This window comes from Pseudophryne corroboree, chromosome 1, assembly GCF_028390025.1.
Source record: "Pseudophryne corroboree isolate aPseCor3 chromosome 1, aPseCor3.hap2, whole genome shotgun sequence".
Classification (NCBI taxonomy): Eukaryota; Metazoa; Chordata; class Amphibia; order Anura; family Myobatrachidae; genus Pseudophryne; species Pseudophryne corroboree.
The window spans coordinates 424,604,337-424,625,005 of NC_086444.1; the positions used below are offsets into that span (position 1 = coordinate 424,604,337).

The following is a 20,669-nucleotide window of genomic DNA, read 5'->3' on the forward strand; positions in this document are numbered from 1 at the left end:
GTCGCCCGAGGCATCCCGCTGCTCCGTCCCCGCCACCGCTGTTATCAGGCCCCACCGCCGCTCCCCTATTCCCGGCCGCCGCTCAGAGGGACGCGCTGGACGGCCGCTGCAAGCGCCGTTCTCAGCGCTCCCTGCCTGTAATGCAATCAGACCTCGGACAGCGTTCAGGGCTGCCGCGGTCTGTCCCTGTAACGGCCGGAGGCTCCATCGCTTAGGGGAAGGTAACTGCTCCCTCAGACCACGGACAGCGTTCACTGCTGCCGAGGTCTGTCTCAATAATGGCCGGCAGCTCAGCACTGCCAGCGCTCCCTGCACACACTAAGGGTAGCAGGGGGGGATGCCGGCGCCTCTGATCAACAGACCGCGGACAGTGCACACTGCTGCCGCGATTTGTCCCTGTAAAACAGCCCTCTAGTAACCAGTGGGCTCATGCTGGGCAGTCAGGAGTTTCCCTGTCCCTATTACTTGTATGGTCTGGCCACGTGCACTGCAGTTTGACCATATACACATTTTCGCAATTTTACTGAGATGGAATTGGTTTGTCTTTGTCTATTTATTTGTCTGGTCACATAATAAGTCAGTCATCAGCAAAGACGGAAAAGTTGTTTCACTGCAATGTCTGTACCAGTGGGTTCCCGGTGAGTTCTACCACATGCACAGTATATTTTATACTCCCATTTCATCTCCTATTTTGCAAAGAGTTTCTGCTATGTTGCAATCCTGACGATTCTATGCCAGGCCTAACTGCGCAAGATGAATGTGAGAAGGGTGAATAGACCAGCAGTCAGATAGTGTGGGTGCGTCAGACTCTGAAGTTTACAGGGACTGAAGAGGCTCTGACAATTTATAAGGTGGTCTTTACTAGGCCACAGATCTCCAGCGTGGAATCTCTAAATAAGATGTTAATAGGATCCTGATACACAGGTTTCGAAACCTCGCCGATTTCGGTCTAGTTACCCGTTTCCAAAGTCAGTGACATCTCCATGGGAGCTATGCTAGAGTCGCTGTATACAGCAGCAGGGGTGTTGCTTCGACCGTGTTTGGTTGGCATTTGGGTAACTACGGCGTTGCTTGTCTGGATAACAGGACTCAGGTCCGCCCTACAAAACGTCCACCTTATGCTTCTCGCTGATCAAATCTGCAAAGCTGCTGATTATCTATGTACAGCTTCTACGGACGTCTGCCTAGTCAGTTCTCGCCTTTCAGCGTCACTCGTTGTGGCACGACAAGCGCTTTGGCTGCGTCCTTAGCAGGCGGAGGCAAAGGTCGAGAGAAGAATAGAAGCATTACCTTATGCGAAGGTTGTTTGGTCCTGATTTGGACAAAGGTATTTTTCACGGGATACTCTGGACCAGCGTTCGAATCCTTTAGACCTCAGCCCTTTCGAGGCCGTGGTAGACAAACAGCCACGCCTGGTAGGCGAGGTCGAGGACGTGGTTTTCAACAAACCAACGCCAGTCGTCCGGACGCTACGGTCACCGGCAAGCCAGTGGCATGACGGGCTCCCAGCCCATCTCGGTGCTCCAGTTGTAGGAGCACGCCTTCAGACGTTTCATTTGGCATGGTTGTAGATATCCACAGATGGGTGGATCCGCAATTTAGTGTTAAAAGCAGTCTACCGCCTCTGCGGTTTTTCAACACAGGACTGCCTGTGTAGGAAGAGGGCGGTTCGGTAAATTGCCATTCACTCTCTGCTGGAGTCAGCAGTTTTGATTCCGGTCCCTGTACACCAACAAGGTCACTGTTATTATTCCAGTCTGTTGTGGTACCAAAGCCGGATGGCTTGGTCAGGCCAATATTGCATACTTACTACAGATTCAAGATGGAATCTCTGCGGACAGTACTTGCAGGTTTAGAGCCACAGGAATTCATGATTGCGCTGGATCTCGAGGATGCGTACTTACACATTCCGATTTGGCCACCTCTTCAGAGGTTCTTGCGTTTGCAATACGGCAGATCCATTATCAGTTTCAGGCTCTACCGTTTGCCATCTCGTCAGCGCTTAGGGTATTCACCAAAGTGATGTATGTTTTGATGGCTCATCTCATATTCCTGTAAGTGATAATAGTTCCGTACTTAGACGATTTGCTCATCAAAGCTCCGTCTCAACCAAATGCGCCTTCAACATGCGTTGCTAAGGTACAATGTGCTGGTTCAGCACGGTTGGTTTGTCATGTTCAAGAACTCACATCGGATTCCGTCTCAACGACTTCATTTCCTAGGAATGATTCTCGATACGGTAGATCGAGGAATTTGTCTACCAGAACAGAAAGTACAGACTATTCGTCATCTGGTACGATTAGTGCTCAAGCCTCGGTATGTTTGTGCATTCGCCTGTTAGGCACAATAGTGGCGGCTTTCAAAGCGCTTCTGTTCGGAAGATTTCACTCACTTCCTTTTCAACTGCATGTGCTCGCACAGTGGTCGGCCTCGCATCTGCAGTTTCACTAGAGGGTGAGGTTGTCTCCACGGGCCAGAGTTTCTGTACTCTGGTGGCTCCAAGTACACAATCTAACCGCAGGAACTCGGTTAGGCGTCTGGAATTGGATAGTGCTAATCACAGACGCGAGTCTCAGAGGTTGGGGAGCTGTAGTTCAAAATTGTCCGCTCCAGGGTCTCTGGGAGGATCACGACAGATTGCTGTCTATAAATGTCCTAGAACTCCGACCAATTTACAATGTGCTACGACAAGTAGTGCACTTGCTTCGGTCTCAGACGGTCGAAGTGCAGTCAGACAACGCAATGGCGGTCGCGTACGTCAATAAACAAAGGGGAAAGAGAAGCCGCATGGCAATGCGGGAAGTAGCTCGAATTCTCAATTGGGCCGAACATCACCAAGTGATATTGGCGGTAGTGTTCATTACGAGAATGGACAACTGGGAGGCGGATGATCTCAGCCATCGGGATTTTCATCCAGGAGAATGGGCATTAAATCCAGAAGTGTTTCACATGTTGGTCCAGAGGTGGGGTTACCCTCAAGTGGACCTGATAACATCTCGCCACAATCGCCAAAAGCCAGTATGTGTCCAGAACGCGAGATCCAAAGGCAGTGGCAGTGGATGCTCTCACGATTGCGTGGCCGTACAGCCTCGGATATCTGTTTCCACCGTTTCCGCTGCTCTCTGTTGCTTACTCGTAGACAATCCTTGGCCGATTCCGTTACGTCCGGACCTGTTACGACAGGGTCCATTCCTTTACCCCGATTTAGCGCGGATGCGTTTGAAGGGGTGGCTGTTAAGACCGCCCTCTTAAGAAGAGAGGGCATTCCACTATCGGTTATAACAACCATGTTACGTGCTAGAAATCCAGTTACCACAGCTCATTATTACAGGATTTGGCGTGCCTATATAGGTTGGTGTGAGGATCGGAAGTTTCCGACATCATCTTTCAAGTTATCCCGTCTTTTGTTATTTCTACAGACGGGGTTAGATGGAGGACTGCGTTTATCTACACTAAAGGTGCAGGTATCTGCTTTGTCAATTTACTTTCAAAGACGATTGGCTCTATTGCCGTCTGTACACACTTTTCTGCAAGGTGTTCTCAGAGTACAGCCTCCGTTCATTCCACCTACAGCGCCATGGGACTTGAATCTGGTTTTAGATTTCTTACAGTCTTCATATTTTGAACCCTTACATCAAGTGGATGTTAAGTTTCTCACTTGGAAAACGATTTTTTCTCCTAGCCTTCGCTTCGGCAAGGCGTGTTTCAGATTTGGGTGCATTGGCATGCAAGCCACTGTTTGTAGTGTTTCATGATGACAGAGCGGAGCTTCGTACGAATCCCGCTTTCTGGCAAAAGGTAGTGTCATATGTTCACATCAATCAACCAATAGTAGTTCCTGTGTTAACAGGACAGTCTGGAACTTTGGATGTATTACGCGTTTATGTATCCCGAACGTCTACAGTTTGTAAGACGGATACGTTGTTTGTTCTCTATGATGCTGCCAAAATGGGTTGGCCAGCTTCTAAGTAGACCTTATCCAGATGGATTATACTGACCATACGTCAGGCTTACCTTCATGCTAGGTTACAGCCACCTACATCAGTAACAGCTCTTTCCACACGTTCTGTGGAAACTTCAGGGGCAGCTGGTCGTGGGGTTTCTACGACGCAGAATTGCCGTGCGGCTACATGGTCATCAGTGCACACGTTTGTGCGCTTTTACAAGTTAATACGTTTGCGGCATCAGCATCTAGCTTTGGCCGCCTAGTTGTTACAGGTGCCAAACAGCTCTCCTGCCCACGAGCGAAGCTTTGGTACGTCCCAAGAGTACTCCAGTGACCCCTAGTGGATGAAAAAGAAAATAGGATTTTGGTACTTACCAGGTAAATCCTTTTCTTTGAATCCATAGGGGGCACTGGAAGCCCACCCAGAGCAGTTTTACCTGGTTGTGGTAAGTTCAGGGGATCTTATGGTAACACATTCTCACCGATTTATCGGTTATGGTGTCAACTGGTTAGTTGTCAGTTACTTTATGGTTGTCCGTTATGTTATAATATTATAGGTAATTCTCCATTGTTCATTCTCTCTATCCTGTTCGCCTCAGGAAAAAACACTGAGGTAGTCGGGGAGTATGGAGGGGAGGAGAGTTACTGAAATTTGAATATTCAGTGCCCAGTCCTTGCTAACACCGTCCATATCCCAAGAGTACTCCAGTGTCCCCTATGGATTCAAAGAAAAGGATTTACCTGGTAAGTACCAAAATCCTATTATCTGCTTAGCTTCCGAGATCGGACAAGATCGGGCGTATTCAGGGTAGTATGGCCGTGGGCCGTTGAATAAAGGAAAAAGATAAGTCACACTCTACTTATTGTACTTTGCATAAATCAAGACTAGGATTAGTCCGAGGTATTTCCAGAAAAGAGTGTGCGGTGAGTCAAATAGATAGAGAGAGAAAGGGAAATCTTAAAGTAGAAAGGTGTTATTTATGTAGGTCTCCAAATAGGAGATCTAAAAGATAAATAATCCTAGAGGAAATATCTCAAATAGTTACTGAGTGAAAATGTGGAAAAATGCATTCACAATGAAATATGTTGTGTAAATAGCAAATTCTGCACACACGGTATATTAAGAGCTCAGGGCTGGCTCACAGATAATTGCAGCACCTTTCTACTTTAAGATTTCCCTTTCTCTCTCTATCTATTTGACTCACCGCACACTCTTTTAACTTAGGCATCTTTTTCCTTTATTCAACGGCCCACGGCCATACTACCCTGAATACGCCCGGTCTTGTCCGATCTCGGAAGCTAAGCAGATATGGCCTGGTCAGTATTAGGAAGGGGAACCTCCTGAGAATACCAGGTGCAGTGGGCCATTTTTAAGGAAAAGAGCTGCCCCGAATTTATTCCACACACTCTTATTTGGAAAAACATTTCAGACTATTATGGTACTGACTCATTAGAGTACAGAACTAGTGGTGGTTTTTTCCTTTTTTTTCTCTCCTCTGCCTCTTTTCTCTCTTTTCCTCCATCCTAGGCCCACTGCCATACTACCCTGAATACGCCCGATCTCGGAAGCACAGCAGGCCTGGCCTGGCCAGTATCAGGACGGGCAACTTCCTGAGAATACCAGGTGCAGTGGGCCCTTACTCTCCGTCCCAATCCAACTCCCCCCCCCCCCCCCCCCTTTCTTTTCTCTCCCTGTTCCTTTCTCCTCCTCTTCTCCCCCCCTCCTCCCATCAAGGGAAATCTAAATACTCTTTTCGCCCCATTCTCATTACATCCATCCTGAGCTCTATTTTTACAAACCTCATCCAGTCTGCATATATACCTATCATTGATATCAATAACTTAGGCATGTACAGTGATTTCTTGGATACCCGGGACATTGAGAAACCATTCGGTATCCTCCACTATCCCTTTGATATTTTCACCCTTTTCTTTTATTTATCTTGTACCTCATTTGTTATAAAGGTTAAATAAGATTTCTTCTACATATTAATCATAACAGACACGAGTCCCAACTTCTTGTCCAAAAGTTTCTTTATTCAAGGATTGATTAAAAGTTACGTTTTAATATTTATTATTATACATATTTCTAATATTACAAATGAGTGCTCCCAAAAAAGGGTTTTTTGTCTTTTTCTCCTTCTTTTCCAAATTGTAGTTCACCTACAAAATTCCTGGGAGCACCGCCAACCATTAACAGTTTAAGAATCACTTGTTAACTGTCTGCATGTTGGTAAATCATTATATCATTATATAACTATCTCAGCATTTAATTTCATTGTTTGACTAGTGCGGTTCCACACAATATAACTTTCGAGACAGCAAACTGGCCAGCTAGACAAGGGATCACTTTTAAATCCCGCTTCATGTCCGCTCCCCCGTCCGCCCCTCCTGCCTCTACAAACGGAGGGCTGAGGGAGACATAGTGCGGCTGTCAACGGCCGTATAACGCCGCCGCTTAAACACAGCGGGATACTTCAAAGCGCCTCCCGCTGAAACGATCTATCGCGGCTAGCAGCCGCAGCTTCCCCTGCACCCGCCGGGACCTGGGCTGTATCCCCCACACGCCTCCCGCCCCCGGCGCTAGTACGAGGGCGCTGGGGGCTGGAACAACTGACAGGGGAAAAGAGCAGCAGCGGCTGCTCGTACGCTGCTGCCGTATAACTTAATCCCTGGCAGGCTAGCAGCAAGCTCCCCTGCCGCTCCCCTTCTTTTATAGACCTTTTGCTGCCAGCGCAACACTGGGGGAGACAATACATGTGGAGGGAATGTATAGAAAACGGGCTGGGGCAGCCACAAAAGGGGGCAGAGTGACACTTTAGTGAATATATATATATATATATATATATTAAATATATGGTGGCGGCAATTTTAAAACTATTAGAGGCGCCTAAAAGTTTCATATCAGAAGGTATACGCCCCCTTTAGACTAGTCAGGCTTCCAGACCAGTCATAGCAGAGGAACAGGTTTTGTTATGATAGAACACTGCTCCCTCTACTGGATATTTTATATATTAGGACTCTGCTGCAATGGATTTTCAATGTACTCTAACAAAGAGTTGGATATATATTTTCAAGGGACTTCTACACAAAAGATCCCGACGAAATAAAGGGAACGACTGGATCACAAACCCGACCCCAGAACTGAAATACAGTTGGGTGTGTGAGGGTGGCAACGGCTGGTGATATTCTTCTTATTATTATTATTATTATTATTATTATTATTATTACATTTATTTTTTATTTAATTTTTATTTTTTATGTATGGGTCCTTGACCTTAAATAGGATTACTGAGACTGGCCAGTCGGATTTAACTGCTGTAATGACTTAATCCCCTGCTGTATTGTTCGAAGATAATAGCCAAAGGGTTTATGCTAATAAGTCATGTTGTACTATGCGCAGAAAACTAGTTGAGATAACCGGGGACTCATCTGTAGTATATAAAGAAAATATCCAGCTAGATGAATCCGGTGTACCTTTAATATCCATCACCCGTTACGTTCTTTCTGTTCCTATTATAAAGGTGGAAAGCACTGAGAAGCGCTCTATGGGGTGCGGCTTCAAATGTTAAAAGCACTTACCAAGAGCTTATTATGTGTGCACAAACTGTAATAAGATCAGCGCTAGTTTGGGTGACTCCCGGGTATGCGTTTCCTGTTTAGTTAAAGGCGCTCAACACGGGAGAAAGGTTCCGCCAAAGATTTCAAAAGAAATGTCAGATTATCAAAGACCATGGAGGTATTCTGATTTAACTTAATCCCTCCTGCGCAAGCATTATGCAATGTGAGCAAGGCATTTCAAGGAACCCTCCCCATCTTACACGAAGAAGGAAGAGGGTCTTATAGTTGTAAGGGCGAGATAATTGTGTCTGCCTTAGTTCAGGAGTTTAGATTCCCTTATAGAAGCGGTTATGGAGATCCCAAGCTTCCTGACGTAAGGAGTTAAGGAACCAGAGTGTTTTTCGATTTATTCGTATCCCTCTCCTCGTTGACAAATGTCAGTTATGCCTAACGTGACCGCCTTAAAGGATATGTCCTGTCGCAGGGTGCACACTGCATTAAAATCACATTTTATAACAGCACATTTATAGCATGGGCTGGGCGTAAGAAAGTCGCCTGGAGGAAATTTCTCAGCGGAGCATATTCGAGAATCAGCGACCTATATGTGCCAGACTTCAAGGGTCGCTAGTAACAGTGTCCCGCATCTCTGTTTCGGCCATTTCCACTAGAAGAATTTTATGGCTCAGAGAATGGCTAGTGGTCTACGATTCCAGGAGTAGAGGCTATTCCATTTTGGGGGTTAGATGTTATTTTAGGAGTTAGACAAGTGGATTTTGCAGGCAACTGCAGTGAAATCTACCTTTCTACCTACTTCTTACTCGAGCACCACTTCACACGTTAGAGGAGGTTGCTCGGGACCAGTGTTTAAGTTCATTCGATCGCTGTCGTATCTAGCCAGAAGACAGTCGACACCACAAAAGCAGGACAAACCTATGACATGAGGGTCTCCCTGCTCACCTGGGGTCCACCTTGGGGACATCTGGGCCAAAACATCACCAGACGTCTGGGTCAACAAGATATTTCCCAGGGTTACAGGATAGAGTTGGAAGAGTGTACACTCAGGCTGTTTATTAACAACGCGAGGGCCTATGGTGCCCGTTGCGAGCAGGAGCGTTACAGAAGGCAAATTCAAAGACTCCTGCATACAAAGGCTTAAGTCACCAGTCCCTGACCCTCAATGAGGAACGGGATTTTATTCAAATCTTTTGGTAATGCAAAATACCTTCATATTCCGATTCGGACCCCTCACCAAGCTTACTTAAGATTTGCACCGGTGTGGGATCACTACCGAATCAGGGCCCTGCCATTAGGTCTATCATCAGCCCCAAGACTCTTTATAAAGATCATAACAATAGTGATGACAGGATTGAGACAGTTCGGGGTCACGATCATACCTTATCAAGACGATCTACTGATCAAGACCTCTTCACAGAAACAGCTGATAAAGGATGCTCAGCATCTCATCGAATTCTCATTCAACATGGGTGGATTGTGAACTTCCAGAAATCCAACCTCATGCCAACTCAAAGGAGTCAATTCCTCTGTCTCATCTTGGACACTATACAATTGAGACTATTCCTACCAGAGCACTAGATCCAGGACCCACAAAGGTTAGTGGCTCAGGTACTGAGGACACAGATGGTTTCTCTACACCTTTGTGTGCCACTTCTAGAGAAGAGGGTGGCGTCATTCACAGCGCTCCGGTACGACAGACTTCATTCCCGACCATTCCAGATGACACTCATTGCTCAGGGAGCAGATTCGCACTGGCTTCTACATCGAAGAATCCAACTTCCACGCATACGAACCTACTGATTTGGTGGTCGTTGCACAAGAATCTCCCAGCATGCAAGAGGTTCGGCATTTGGGATTGGAGGATCCTGACAACGGACGCCCAATCTCAGAGGTTGGGATACCGTCCTAGTGGTAAACAAAACACAAGCAAAAACAAGTGCGCTGACCTAGGTGGAGTTCAGGTTAATTAATTTTTCATCAACTTGTTAGTGTGTGCTGCTGCTTCCCCCTAATGAGGCAATTGCCAACCTCAAGGTAGTAAACTGAAGTATTTTTTGTTTTGGGGATGCGCTACACCACTAGCAAAGGAATAAAAATGCTCATAGACATGTACATATAATTCTAAATATTCGTGTGTATAGAAAGGGTTTAATACTCTTCACACAATTCCATAAAACAAAAAGTTATAATTTATTTTTAGAGAATTTCATATATAAACAGCTTAAAAAAAAATAAAAAATTTTTTGTTTTCGTTAATATAAAAGCATGTCTTACTGGGCACAAGTTTAAAACAAACTTTTTCTTTTAAAAGACACACCTTTAGAAATTAGTTGTATAGCTGATATAGCTTTTTTTTTAAAAACAGTCCTTAAGATTTGCAACAGTGTTAATCTATGTAAAGTGTCCTGTTAGAGTCCTGTTAGATCTATTACGTTGTAGCGATCTTTGCTACAAATTAGCTTTGTTTTGAATGGACAAAGTTCACTGCTGTGCACAGCTTTTGATGTTATTATTAAGCATGCATTATGGATTATTAAACCACTTGACCTTGCATCCACGTTATTTTTAGTGATGAGCGGATTCGGTTTTACTCGGTTTTACTCGGTTTTACTCGGTTCTCAAAACGGCATCTTATTGGCTCACAGATGTCACGTGTTTTGGATAGCCAATAAGATGCCGTTTTGAGAACCGAGTAAAACCGAGTAAAACCGAACCTCGCTCATCTCTAGTTATTTTCCCCTGGTTCCAAATATCACAGCTTGATCCCTCCAGACTTTTAGTACCTCTATTAGGTTGCCGTGTTTGTGTTCTGCCGGGATTCAGGTGTTGCTGCTGGTTCCGATTTCTTTGGGGTCCGTGGCTGTCCCCGTGGTAATTATGAATGGGCTCCTTTGAACGTGTAACGCGTTTCTCCGCCTTATTCCGTCGATATCAGCGGCTTCCTCAGACACAGTCCATAATGAGCCCCGTTCTCCTCTTTATATATCATCATCACCACCTGGTTCCATTACGTGCCCTATTGCGCTTGTAAATTTCGTCTTGCGTTCCAAGACCTTTTTGCGCATGCGCACTTCTTAGTGCGTCTCAAGCCTCCATCTTATCTATCATATTAGTTGCTTTCTCCGTAGATTTATTCTATATCATAATTATTTCTTATTTAATAAACAATATTATTTACAAATCCGCGGAACCGTGATGGGGACCAGGTTCGCCACGAGCTTCGCCAACCTATTTATGGGTCGCTTTGAGGAGCGCCATGTTTGGGGTGGGGAGGCCGGGGCGGGCCTGGTCCTATATGGACGGTTTATAGATGACCTGTTTTTTATCTGGGAAGGGGATCTCCAGTCTGCGCAGAATTTCGTAAGAAGTCTTAATAATAATGACTTTGGGATCAAGTTTACTAACACGATTAGCGAATCGGTTATACATTTTCTGGATATTACACTAACAGCAAAAGTAGGGGAAAAGATTCATACAGAAACATTTATTAAAAAGGTAGATCAGAATCGATATCTAAACTAGAAGAGTAATCACTATAAAGTGTGGAAAGACAACATACCAAAGAGCCAGTTCCTTCGCATTAAAAGAAATTGTTCATCAGAGGAAGGCTTTTACAGACAGGTAGAAGAAATTTACAAATCATTTAGTCATCTGAGGAAGCCGCTGATATCGACGGAATAAGGCGGAGAAACGCGTTACACGTTCAAAGGAGCCCATTCATAATTACCACGGTGACAGCCACGGACCCCAAAGAAATCGGAACCAGCAGCAACACCTGAATCCCGGCAGAACACAAACACGGCAACCTAATAGAGGTACTAAAAGTCTGGAGGGATCAAGCTGTGATATTTGGAACCAGGGGAAAATAACGTGGATGCAAGGTCAAGTGGTTTAATAATCCATAATGCATGCTTAATAATAACATCAAAAGCTGTGCACAGCAGTGACTCAGTGAACTTTGTCCATTCAAAACAAAGCTAATTTGTAGCAAAGATCGCTACAACGTAATAGATCTAACAGGACACTTTACATAGATTAACACTGTTGCAAATCCTAAGGACTGTTTAAAAAAAAAAAGCTATACAACTAATTTCTACCGGTGTGTCTTTTAAAAGAAAAAGTTTGTTTTAAACTTGTGCCCAGTAAGACATGCTTTTATATTAACGAAAACAAAATTTTTTTTTTTTTTTTTTTTTAAGCTGTTTATATATGAAATTCTCTAAAAATAAATCATAACTTTTTGTTTTATGGAATTGTGTGAAGAGTATTAAACCCTTTCTATACACACGAATATTTAGAATTATATGTACATGTCTATGAGCATTTTTATTCCTTTGCTAGTGGTGTAGCGCATCCCCAAAACAAAAAATACTTCTTCGTCCTAGTGGTACAAAGTCCTAACGGTTTGCAGATTCAGGATGGAATAAATCCAGTCAGTTATTGCGGGCTTAGAACATGAAGGGCAGCCTGCCCAAATACATTCTCGAACTGAGAGCTGTTTCCAAAGCGCTTCTCTTAGCCGCAGACCTAGTCATGGTTCAACACTTAAAGATACAGTCGGACAATGTCACGACGACTGCTTACATAAACCATCAAGGAGGAACAAGGAGCAGGATGGCGTTAAAGAAAGCCACAAAGATCTTGTTGTGGGAAGAAGGGCGAAACATCATCCTCTCGGCAGTGTTCGTTCCAGGTGTGGAAAACTGGGAAGCAAATGATCTCAGCCGCCAGGACATGCATCCAGGAGAGTAGTGCCTACATACACGGATTTTCGACAGTGGGGTGAGGAGATGGGGGTCTACCTCTAGTCGATATCCAGCAGCAGAAGGAGTGGACGCATTAACACTTCCTTGGTGTTACAGGAGGGTTTATATTTCTCCACCTTTCCGACTCATACCCAGGGTTCTGAAACGGTTGAACCGAGAATGAGTATGGGCAATTCTAATTGCACCAGATTGGCCCCACAGGAGTTGGTACTCAGACCTGCGAGGGTTACTAGTGGAAGATCCTTGGCGATTGCCTCAAAGGGAGGACCTGCTGTCTCAGGGACTGTTCCAACACCCAGACCTGCATAGGCTGCGTTTAACGGCATGGTTATTGTAACCCGGATCTTAAGAAACAGAGGGATACCAAGAACGGCCATTCCTACGATGATTACCGCTAGGAAGCCGGTCACAGCCCTCCACTACTACAGGATTTGGAACATGGACTGGTGTCAAGACCGTGGGTGGAATTCGGCGAACTTCCACTTATCCAGACTTCTACTATTCCTTCAGACCGGTCTAGATGTAGGACTGAGACTGGGCTCTCTGAACGTTCAAATTTCGTCTCTCTCCATCCTATGTCAACAAGCAGTTAACATTCTTGCCAGAGGTTCAAGTTTTTTTTACAGGGGGTTCTGAGGATACAACCCCCTTTTCGTCCTACAAATGCGCCATGGGACTTAAAAAGTTTGGGTTGGAATTTTTCAGATATCCAACGTTTGAGTCGTTTGCAAGAACAGACCTGAACTATCTCTTTTGGAATGTCACGTTCTTGCTTGCCTTGTTTTCGGCCAGGCGGGTTTTCTGAGTTGGGAGCCTTATCGTGTAAGAGTCCTTTGAATGTTCATGGGGTTAGAGCAGAACTCCGTGCAAGAACAGGTTTCCTTCTTAAGGTTGTTTCGGGGTTTCACGTAAACCAGTCACTTGTGGTCCCATCTTTCCGGGGTCTCGCAGATGGGGACGTGTCCTTGGATGTTGTCCGAGCTTTACGGGTATAAGTACAAGTTACGCCATCCTTCAGAATGTCGGACCATTGTTTGTTCTTTATGATGGGCCAAAGACTGGTTGACCAGCATCTACGCAGTTTTTGTCTAGGGAATTCGACTTGCCATTGGCAAGCTTATATTTCCTGTAGCAAACAGGTTCCGGTTCAGACAGGTGCTCCTACCAGATCAGTGGGTGCCTCGTGGACGGCCGTCAGAGGTGTTTTCACTACTTAACTTTGCAGAGCGGCGACGAGGTCCTCAGCCCACACGTTCGCGAAATTTTACAAGTTTGATGCCCTGGCGTCCGGACTCTCTAAGTTCGGACGTTTAGTTTTGCAGGCCACTGACAGCACTCCCTCCCTGGGGGATAACTTTGGGACGTCCCCTACTGTATAAGACTCCAGTGTACCCTAGTGGATGAAAGAGAAAAGAGGATTTTGGTACTTACCGATAAATCCATTTCTCTGAATCCTCTAGGGGACACTGAACTCCCGCCTCAATGCTGTCAACCTGCTGTGTTCAAGGTTCTTGTTCAAGCAGTTAGTGCAAACAGCGTTAGTTTTTCTGTTAACAGTTTCTTGGATGCTGTTTGATATATGGTACGGTTCGGTTCCTCGCCATGTGCTCTAGTATCATGTCCTGTTCTCTCGGTCAAATTTTCCAAACTGAGGGATGTGAAGGGGGAGGAGCCGGCTGTGCAGACAATGCTAATTTTTAGATTGTGCCACACCTCCGGTTGCAAGCTTCAAACCCCTACTGTATAAGACTCCAGTGTCCCGTAGAGGATTCAGAGAAATGGATTTATCGGTAAGTACCAAAATCCTCTTATTTCCGATATGCTTTTGTGTATAAACTAAGAGGATTTTATCACTGTTGACAATTCAAAATACAAAAACCTACATTTCTCCTGCAGGGTCCACAGATTATCCACAGGATAAACATTGGGATATGAGGTAGCGTCAGCGGATTGGCACCAACGATCAAAGCTATTGGCCTCCCAGAATGCAACGGGCCAGTACCTTAAATCCCTGCATCCTGGCTGAGGCAATTCAGTTTTTTGTTTGGTGCGGCAGGAGCCGGACCATGGTCAGTGGGCTGCTGGTTTTTAGCAGCCATATGCTTTTTATTATTTCTCTTACGTCCTAGAGGATGCTGGGGACTCCGTAAGGACCATGGGGTATAGACGGGCTCCGCAGGAGATAGGGCACCTAAAAAGAACTTTGACTATGGGTGTGCACTGGCTCCTCCCTCTATGCCCCTCCTCCAGACCTCAGTTAGATCTTGTGCCCAGAGGAGAATGGGTGCACTGCAGAGAGCTCTCCAGAGTTTTCTGTGGAAAAATAATTTTGTTAGGTTTTTTATTTTCAGGGAGTACTGTTGGCAACAGGCTCCCTGCATCGTGGGATCGAGGAGAGAGAAGCAGAGCTGGCTTGTCAAGTTGGGCTCTGTTTCTAAGGCTACTGGACACCATTAGCTCCAGAGGGAGTTGGAACACAGGTCTCACCTGGGGTTCGTCCCGGAGCCGCGCCGCCGTCCTCCTCACAGATGCCGAAGATAGAAGCCGGGTGAGTATGAGAAGGCAGAAGACATCATAGGCGGCAGAAGACATCAGATCTTCATGACGTAAGTACCGCTGCGCGCCATTGCTCCCATTCACACACACAGAGCAGCACTGAAGGGTGCAGGGGGGGGGGCGCCCTGGGCAGCAATAAACCTCACATTTGGGCACTGACAAGGTAGATTAGGCTGCTGGGCAGTAATTCTACGATCCCCCGCCATTTTCTATAAAAAAATCACCGGGACCGAAGCCCGCCGTCGGGTGGGCGGAGCTTGATCCCCAGCACTAACCAGCGCCATTTTCTCCACAGAAGCTGCATGAGGAAAACGTTGGCTCCCTGGTCTCTCCCCTGCTGAACATTCAGGCTGGAAAAAAGAGGAGGGGGGCATTTTGAGCGCAGTGAGTGGGAATCTGGTCATTATATATATATATATATATATATATATATATATATATATATATATATATAATATATATATGCGCTATCTGGTCATATTTTTCCAGTGTTATTAAGCGCTGGGTGTGTGCTGGCATACTCTCTCTCTGTCTCTCCTAAGGGCCTGGTTGGGGTTTTGTCCCCTTATAGGTTAATCCCTGTGTGTGTGGGGTGTCGGTACGTGGTGTCGACATGTCTGAAGCGAAAGGCTTTTCCAAGGAGGAGGTGGAGCAAATGAGTGGTGTGTCCCCGTCGGTTGTGCCGACTCCAGATTGGATGGACATGTGGCATATGTTGAATGCAAGTGTGGCATCTTTACATAAAAAGCTTGATAAGGCTGATTTAGGGGGGACATCAGGGGGTCAATCCTCAGATTGGACCGACTCTCACAGGGCCCTTCGGGGTCTCAAAAGCGTCCCTTAACACAAGACACTATTACCGACACGGATTCTGATTCCAGTGTCGACTATGACGAAGTAAAATTGCACCCTAGGGTGACTGAAACCGTTCAGGGTATGATTGTGGCAATAAAGGGATGTGTTGCATATTGTGGATGAACCCTCGGTCCCCGACACAAGGGTACACATGTTTAAGGAAAAGAAACAGATTATTAACTTTCCCACATCTCATGAATTTAAATACACTTTAAGGTAGTTTCTTGCCTGCGATCTGCAGGGTCCTTAAGGGCTGCTGTGTCAGGAGACGGTAGCGCCACTTTCTTGGACAAGCGCGTCAGGGCCTTGTCCACAGTGGGGGGTGATTCCCAAATTTCCCTGTCCTGCTTAGGGAAGGGGTATGCCATATAAATTCTTTTGGGGATCTTTACATAAAAAGCTTGATAAGGCTGATTTAGGGGGGACATTAACTTTCCCACATCTCATGAATTAAATGAATTCTTTGGAAAAGCTTGGGAGACTCTGGATAAGAGACCGCAGATCCCCAAAAGAATTTATATGGCATACCCTTTCCCTAAGCAGGACAGGGAGATTTGGGAATGTATTTATTCTCATACGGGTGCTGTGCTAAGACCGACAATTGCGTCGGCATGAGTGTGTAGCGCAATTGCAGCTTGGACAGATGAGCTGACAGATCAATTTGATAATATGGATAAGGATACTATATTCCTAACTCTAGCCCATATTAAAGACGCAGTCTTATTTATGAGGGATGCTCAAAGGGACATTGGATTGCTAGCTTCTAGGGCCAATGCCATGTCTGTCTCAGCGAGAAGATCCTTATGGACTCGCCAATGGACGGGTGATGCGGATTCCAAGAAACATATGAAAGTACTACCCTACAAGGGTGATGTATTGTTTGGGGACGGGCTGACGGACCTGGTTTCCACAGCCACAGCAGGTAAATCAAATTTTTTACCTTATATATCCCAACAGCAAAAGAAAGTAACACCCTATCAGATGCAGTCCTTTCGGTCGCACAAGTTCAAAAGAGGTCGGGGATCCTCTTTCCTCGCCAGAGGTAAGGGCAGAGGCAAGAGAGCACCTGCTTCGGCAGGTACCCAGGAACCAAAGTCCTCCCCGGCTGCTCCAAAACCCACAGCATGACGCTGGGGCTCCCCTGAGGGAGTCCGCACCGGTGGGGGCACGTCTTCGACTTTTCAGTCAGGCCTGGGTCAGTTCAGACCTGAATCCCTGGGTGTTGGAAATAGTTTCCCAGGGTTACAAATTGGAATTCGAGGAGGTGCCCCCGCGCCGATTTTTCAAATCGGCCCTACCAGCTTCCACATCGGAAAGGGATGTAGTGTTAGCTGCAATTCAAACGCTGTGTATACAGCAAGTGATAATCAAGGTTCCCCTGCACCAGCAGGGAAGAGGTTACTATTCAACCCTATTTGTGGTCCCGAAACCGGACGGTTCGGTCAGACCTATTTTGAATCTGAAATCCCTGAACCTGTACATAAGAAAATTCAAATTCAAAATGGAATCTCTCAGAGCGATAATAGCCAACATGGAGGAGGGGGAGTTTATGGTGTCTCTGGACATAAAGGATGCGTACCTTCATGTCCCCATATATGCCCCCCATCAGAAATACCTGAGATTCGCTGTACAGGATTGTCATTACCAATTTCAGACGTTGCCGTTTGGACTCTCCACGGCCCCGAGGATTTTCACCTAGATAATGGCGGAAATGATGGTGCTCCTGCGCAAGCATGGAGTCACAGTTATCCCATACTTGGACGATCTCCTGATAAAAGTGAGATCAAGGGAGAAATTGCTGAACAGTGTGGCGCTCTCGTTGAGAGTGCTCCAGCAACACGGTTGGATTCTAAATCTACCGAAGTCACAGTTGATTCCGACAACTCGACTACCGTTCCTAGGTATGATACTGGATACGGAACAAATGAAGGTCTTCCTCCCAATAGAGAAAGCCCACGACATACAGAACATGGTCAGAGACCTGCTAAAACCGAAAAGGGTGTCAGTTCACCAATGCACTCGAGTTCTGGGGAAAATGGTGGTGGCCTACGAGGCCATTCCCTTCGGCAGGTTCCATGCAAGGATTTTTCAATGGGACCTTCTGGACAAGTGGTCCGGGTCCCATCTGCACTTACATCGGAAAATAACTCTGTACCCAGGGACCAGAGTGTCCCTCCTGTGGTGGTTGCAAAGTGCTCACCTCCTGGAGGGTCGCAGGTTCTAGATTCAGGATTGGATCCTGGTTACCACGGACGCGAGCCTCCGAGGATGGGGAGCGGTCACACAGGGAAAACATTTTCAGGGTCTTTGGTCAGAGCAGGAGTCCTGTCTACACATCAATGTGTTGGAACTCAGGGCCATTTACAACGGCCTTCGACAAGCGGAGAGTTTTCTTCGAAACCTACCGGTTCTGATTCAATCAGACAATGTCACAGCAGTGGCTCATGTGAACCGCCAAGGCGGGACAAAAAGCAGAGTCGCGATGGCGGAAGCCACAAGGATCCTTAGCTGGGCGGAAAATCATGTAAGTGCTCTGTCAGCTGTCTTCATTCCGGGAGTGGACAACTGGGAAGCAGACTTCCTCAGCAGACACGATCTCCATCCAGGAGAGTGGGGACTTCATCAAGAAGTCTTTGCAGAAGTAACACGTCTTTGGGGAACTCCTCAAATAGACATGATGGCGTCACGCCTCAACAAAAAACTTCAGAGGTACTGTGCCAGGTCTCGGGACCCTCAGGCAATAGCAGTGGATGCTCTGGTAACACCGTGGGTGTTCAAATCGGTCTACGTGTTTCCTCCTCTTCCTCTCATCACAAAAGTGTTGAGGATCATAAGACGAAGAAGAGTACGTACGATACTCGTTGTCCCAGACTGGCCTCGAAGGGCCTGGTACTCGGATCTACAAGAGATGCTCACAGGAGATCCCTGGCCTCTTCCTCTGAGGGAAGATCTGTTGCAGCAGGGGCCCTGTGTATTTCAAGACTTACCGCGGTTACGTTTGACGGCATGGCGGTTAAACGCCGAATCCTAGCGAAAAAGGGGATTCCGGAAGAGGTCATCCCTACGTTAATAAAGGCTAGGAAGGAGGTGACGATAAAACATTATCACCGTATCTGGCGAAAGTATATGTCTTGGTGTGAGACCAAGAATGCACCTACGGAAGATTTTCATCTGGGTCGTCTTCTCCACTTCCTACAGACAGGAGTGGATATGGGCCTGAAATTAGGCTCTGTTAAGGTACAGATTTCGGCCCTCTCGATTTTCTTTCAGAAGGAATTGGCTTCTCTTCCAGAAGTCCAGACGTTTGTAAAGGGAGTGCTGCACATCCAGCCCCCTTTTGTGCCTCCAGTGGCACCATGGGACCTGAACGTGGTGTTGCATTTCCTAAAATCACACTGGTTTGAACCGCTTAACAAGGTTGAGTTGAAATTTCTTACCTGGAAGGTGGTCATGTTGTTGGCCTTAGCATCAGCAAGGCGAGTGTCAGAATTGGCGGCTTTGTCACACAAGAGCCCCTACTTGATTTTTCATGTGGATGGAGCTGAATTGAGGACACGTCCGCAATTTTTGCCTAAAGTGGTTTCTTCGTTCCATATGAATCAACCTATTGTGGTGCCTGTGGATACAGGTGACCTGGAGGATTCCAGATCCCTGGACGTAGTCGGGGCCTTAAAAATGTATGTAGCCAGGACGGCTAGAATTAGGAAAACAGAGGTTCTGTTTGTCCTGTATGTGCCCAATAAGATTGGCGCTCCTGCTTCGAAGCAGATTATTGCTCGCTGGATCTGTAATACGATTCAGCAGGCTCACTCTACGGCTGGATTGCCGGTACCAAATTCGGTTTAGGCCCATTCCACTAGGAAGGTGGGCTCTTCTTGGGCGGCTGCCCGAGGCGTCTCGGCATTACAACTTTGCCGAGCGGCGACTTGGTCGGGGTCAAACACTTTTGCTAAATTCTACAAGTTTGATACCCTGGCTGATGAGGACCTAGCGTTTGCTCAGTCGGTGCTGCAGAGTCATACGCACTCTCCCGCCCGATTGGATGCTTTGGTATAAACCCCATGGTCCTTACGGAGTCCCCAGCATCCTCTAGGACGTAAGAGAAAATAAGATTTTAAACCTACCAGTAAATCTATTTCTCCTAGTCCGTAGAGGATGCTGGGCGCCTGAAACTCTGCAAGACTTGTATATAGTTGTTGCTTACATAAGGGTTATGTTACAGTTGACATCGGTCTTGGACCGTTACTGTCGTTTGTTCATACTGTTAACTGGTTATGTATGTTCCAGGTTACATGGTATGATTGGTGTGGGCTGGTATGAATCTTGCCCTTGGATTGCTAAATCCTGCCTTGTATTGTCCATCTCCTCTGGTCACAGTTCTCTAACTGAGGTCTGGAGGAGGGGCATAGAGGGAGGAGCCAGTGCACACCCATAGTCAAAGTTCTTTTTAGGTGCCCTATCTCCTGTGGAGCCCGTCTATACCCCATGGTCCTTACGGAGTCCCCAGCATCCTCTACGGACTAGGAGAAATAGATTTACCGGTAGGTTTAAAATCTTATTTTTATTTCTATATACTTATTTGTTTTGAGCGATCTTTCTAAAAAAAGGCCTTATACGTACCTTAAAGTCGCTCCAACAACTCCCCGGCGAGTCGCGACAATGCTTACCCGCGTGTACAGTGCTGTTTCGGCGGGCGTCTGTGTAGGATGTACTAGTAAGTCCAGCAGACATTACCAGGCTGTGGCCGGAGCACGGGGAAGAAGGTAATGCGTCTGTTCCACTTAGCAGGTGAGACGCAAGACACAGCCGCACGGTTTTCGGGATGGAGACTACCAAACAGTAGCTGACGTGGCTGCCACTTCGGGTGCACCAGCGCTAGGACCCAGGGATCACAGGCTCCAGGGATTAGTGTGAGGCCAGGATCCCTGGGGTTGCTGTCAGCAGTGGGGAGTAAGACGCTCCTCTGTCCA

General features: G+C 46.5%; 1 protein-coding gene and 1 pseudogene across 6 annotated transcripts in view; both read left to right on the top strand.

Moving 5' to 3' along the window:
• Window positions 1-20,669, top strand: part of MORC2 (MORC family CW-type zinc finger 2) — a 343,405-nt gene that overhangs the window by 75,578 nt on the left and 247,158 nt on the right. The gene's annotated exons all lie outside the window — the stretch shown is intronic.
• On the top strand, window positions 5,195-5,312 carry LOC134946233 (5S ribosomal RNA; annotated as a pseudogene).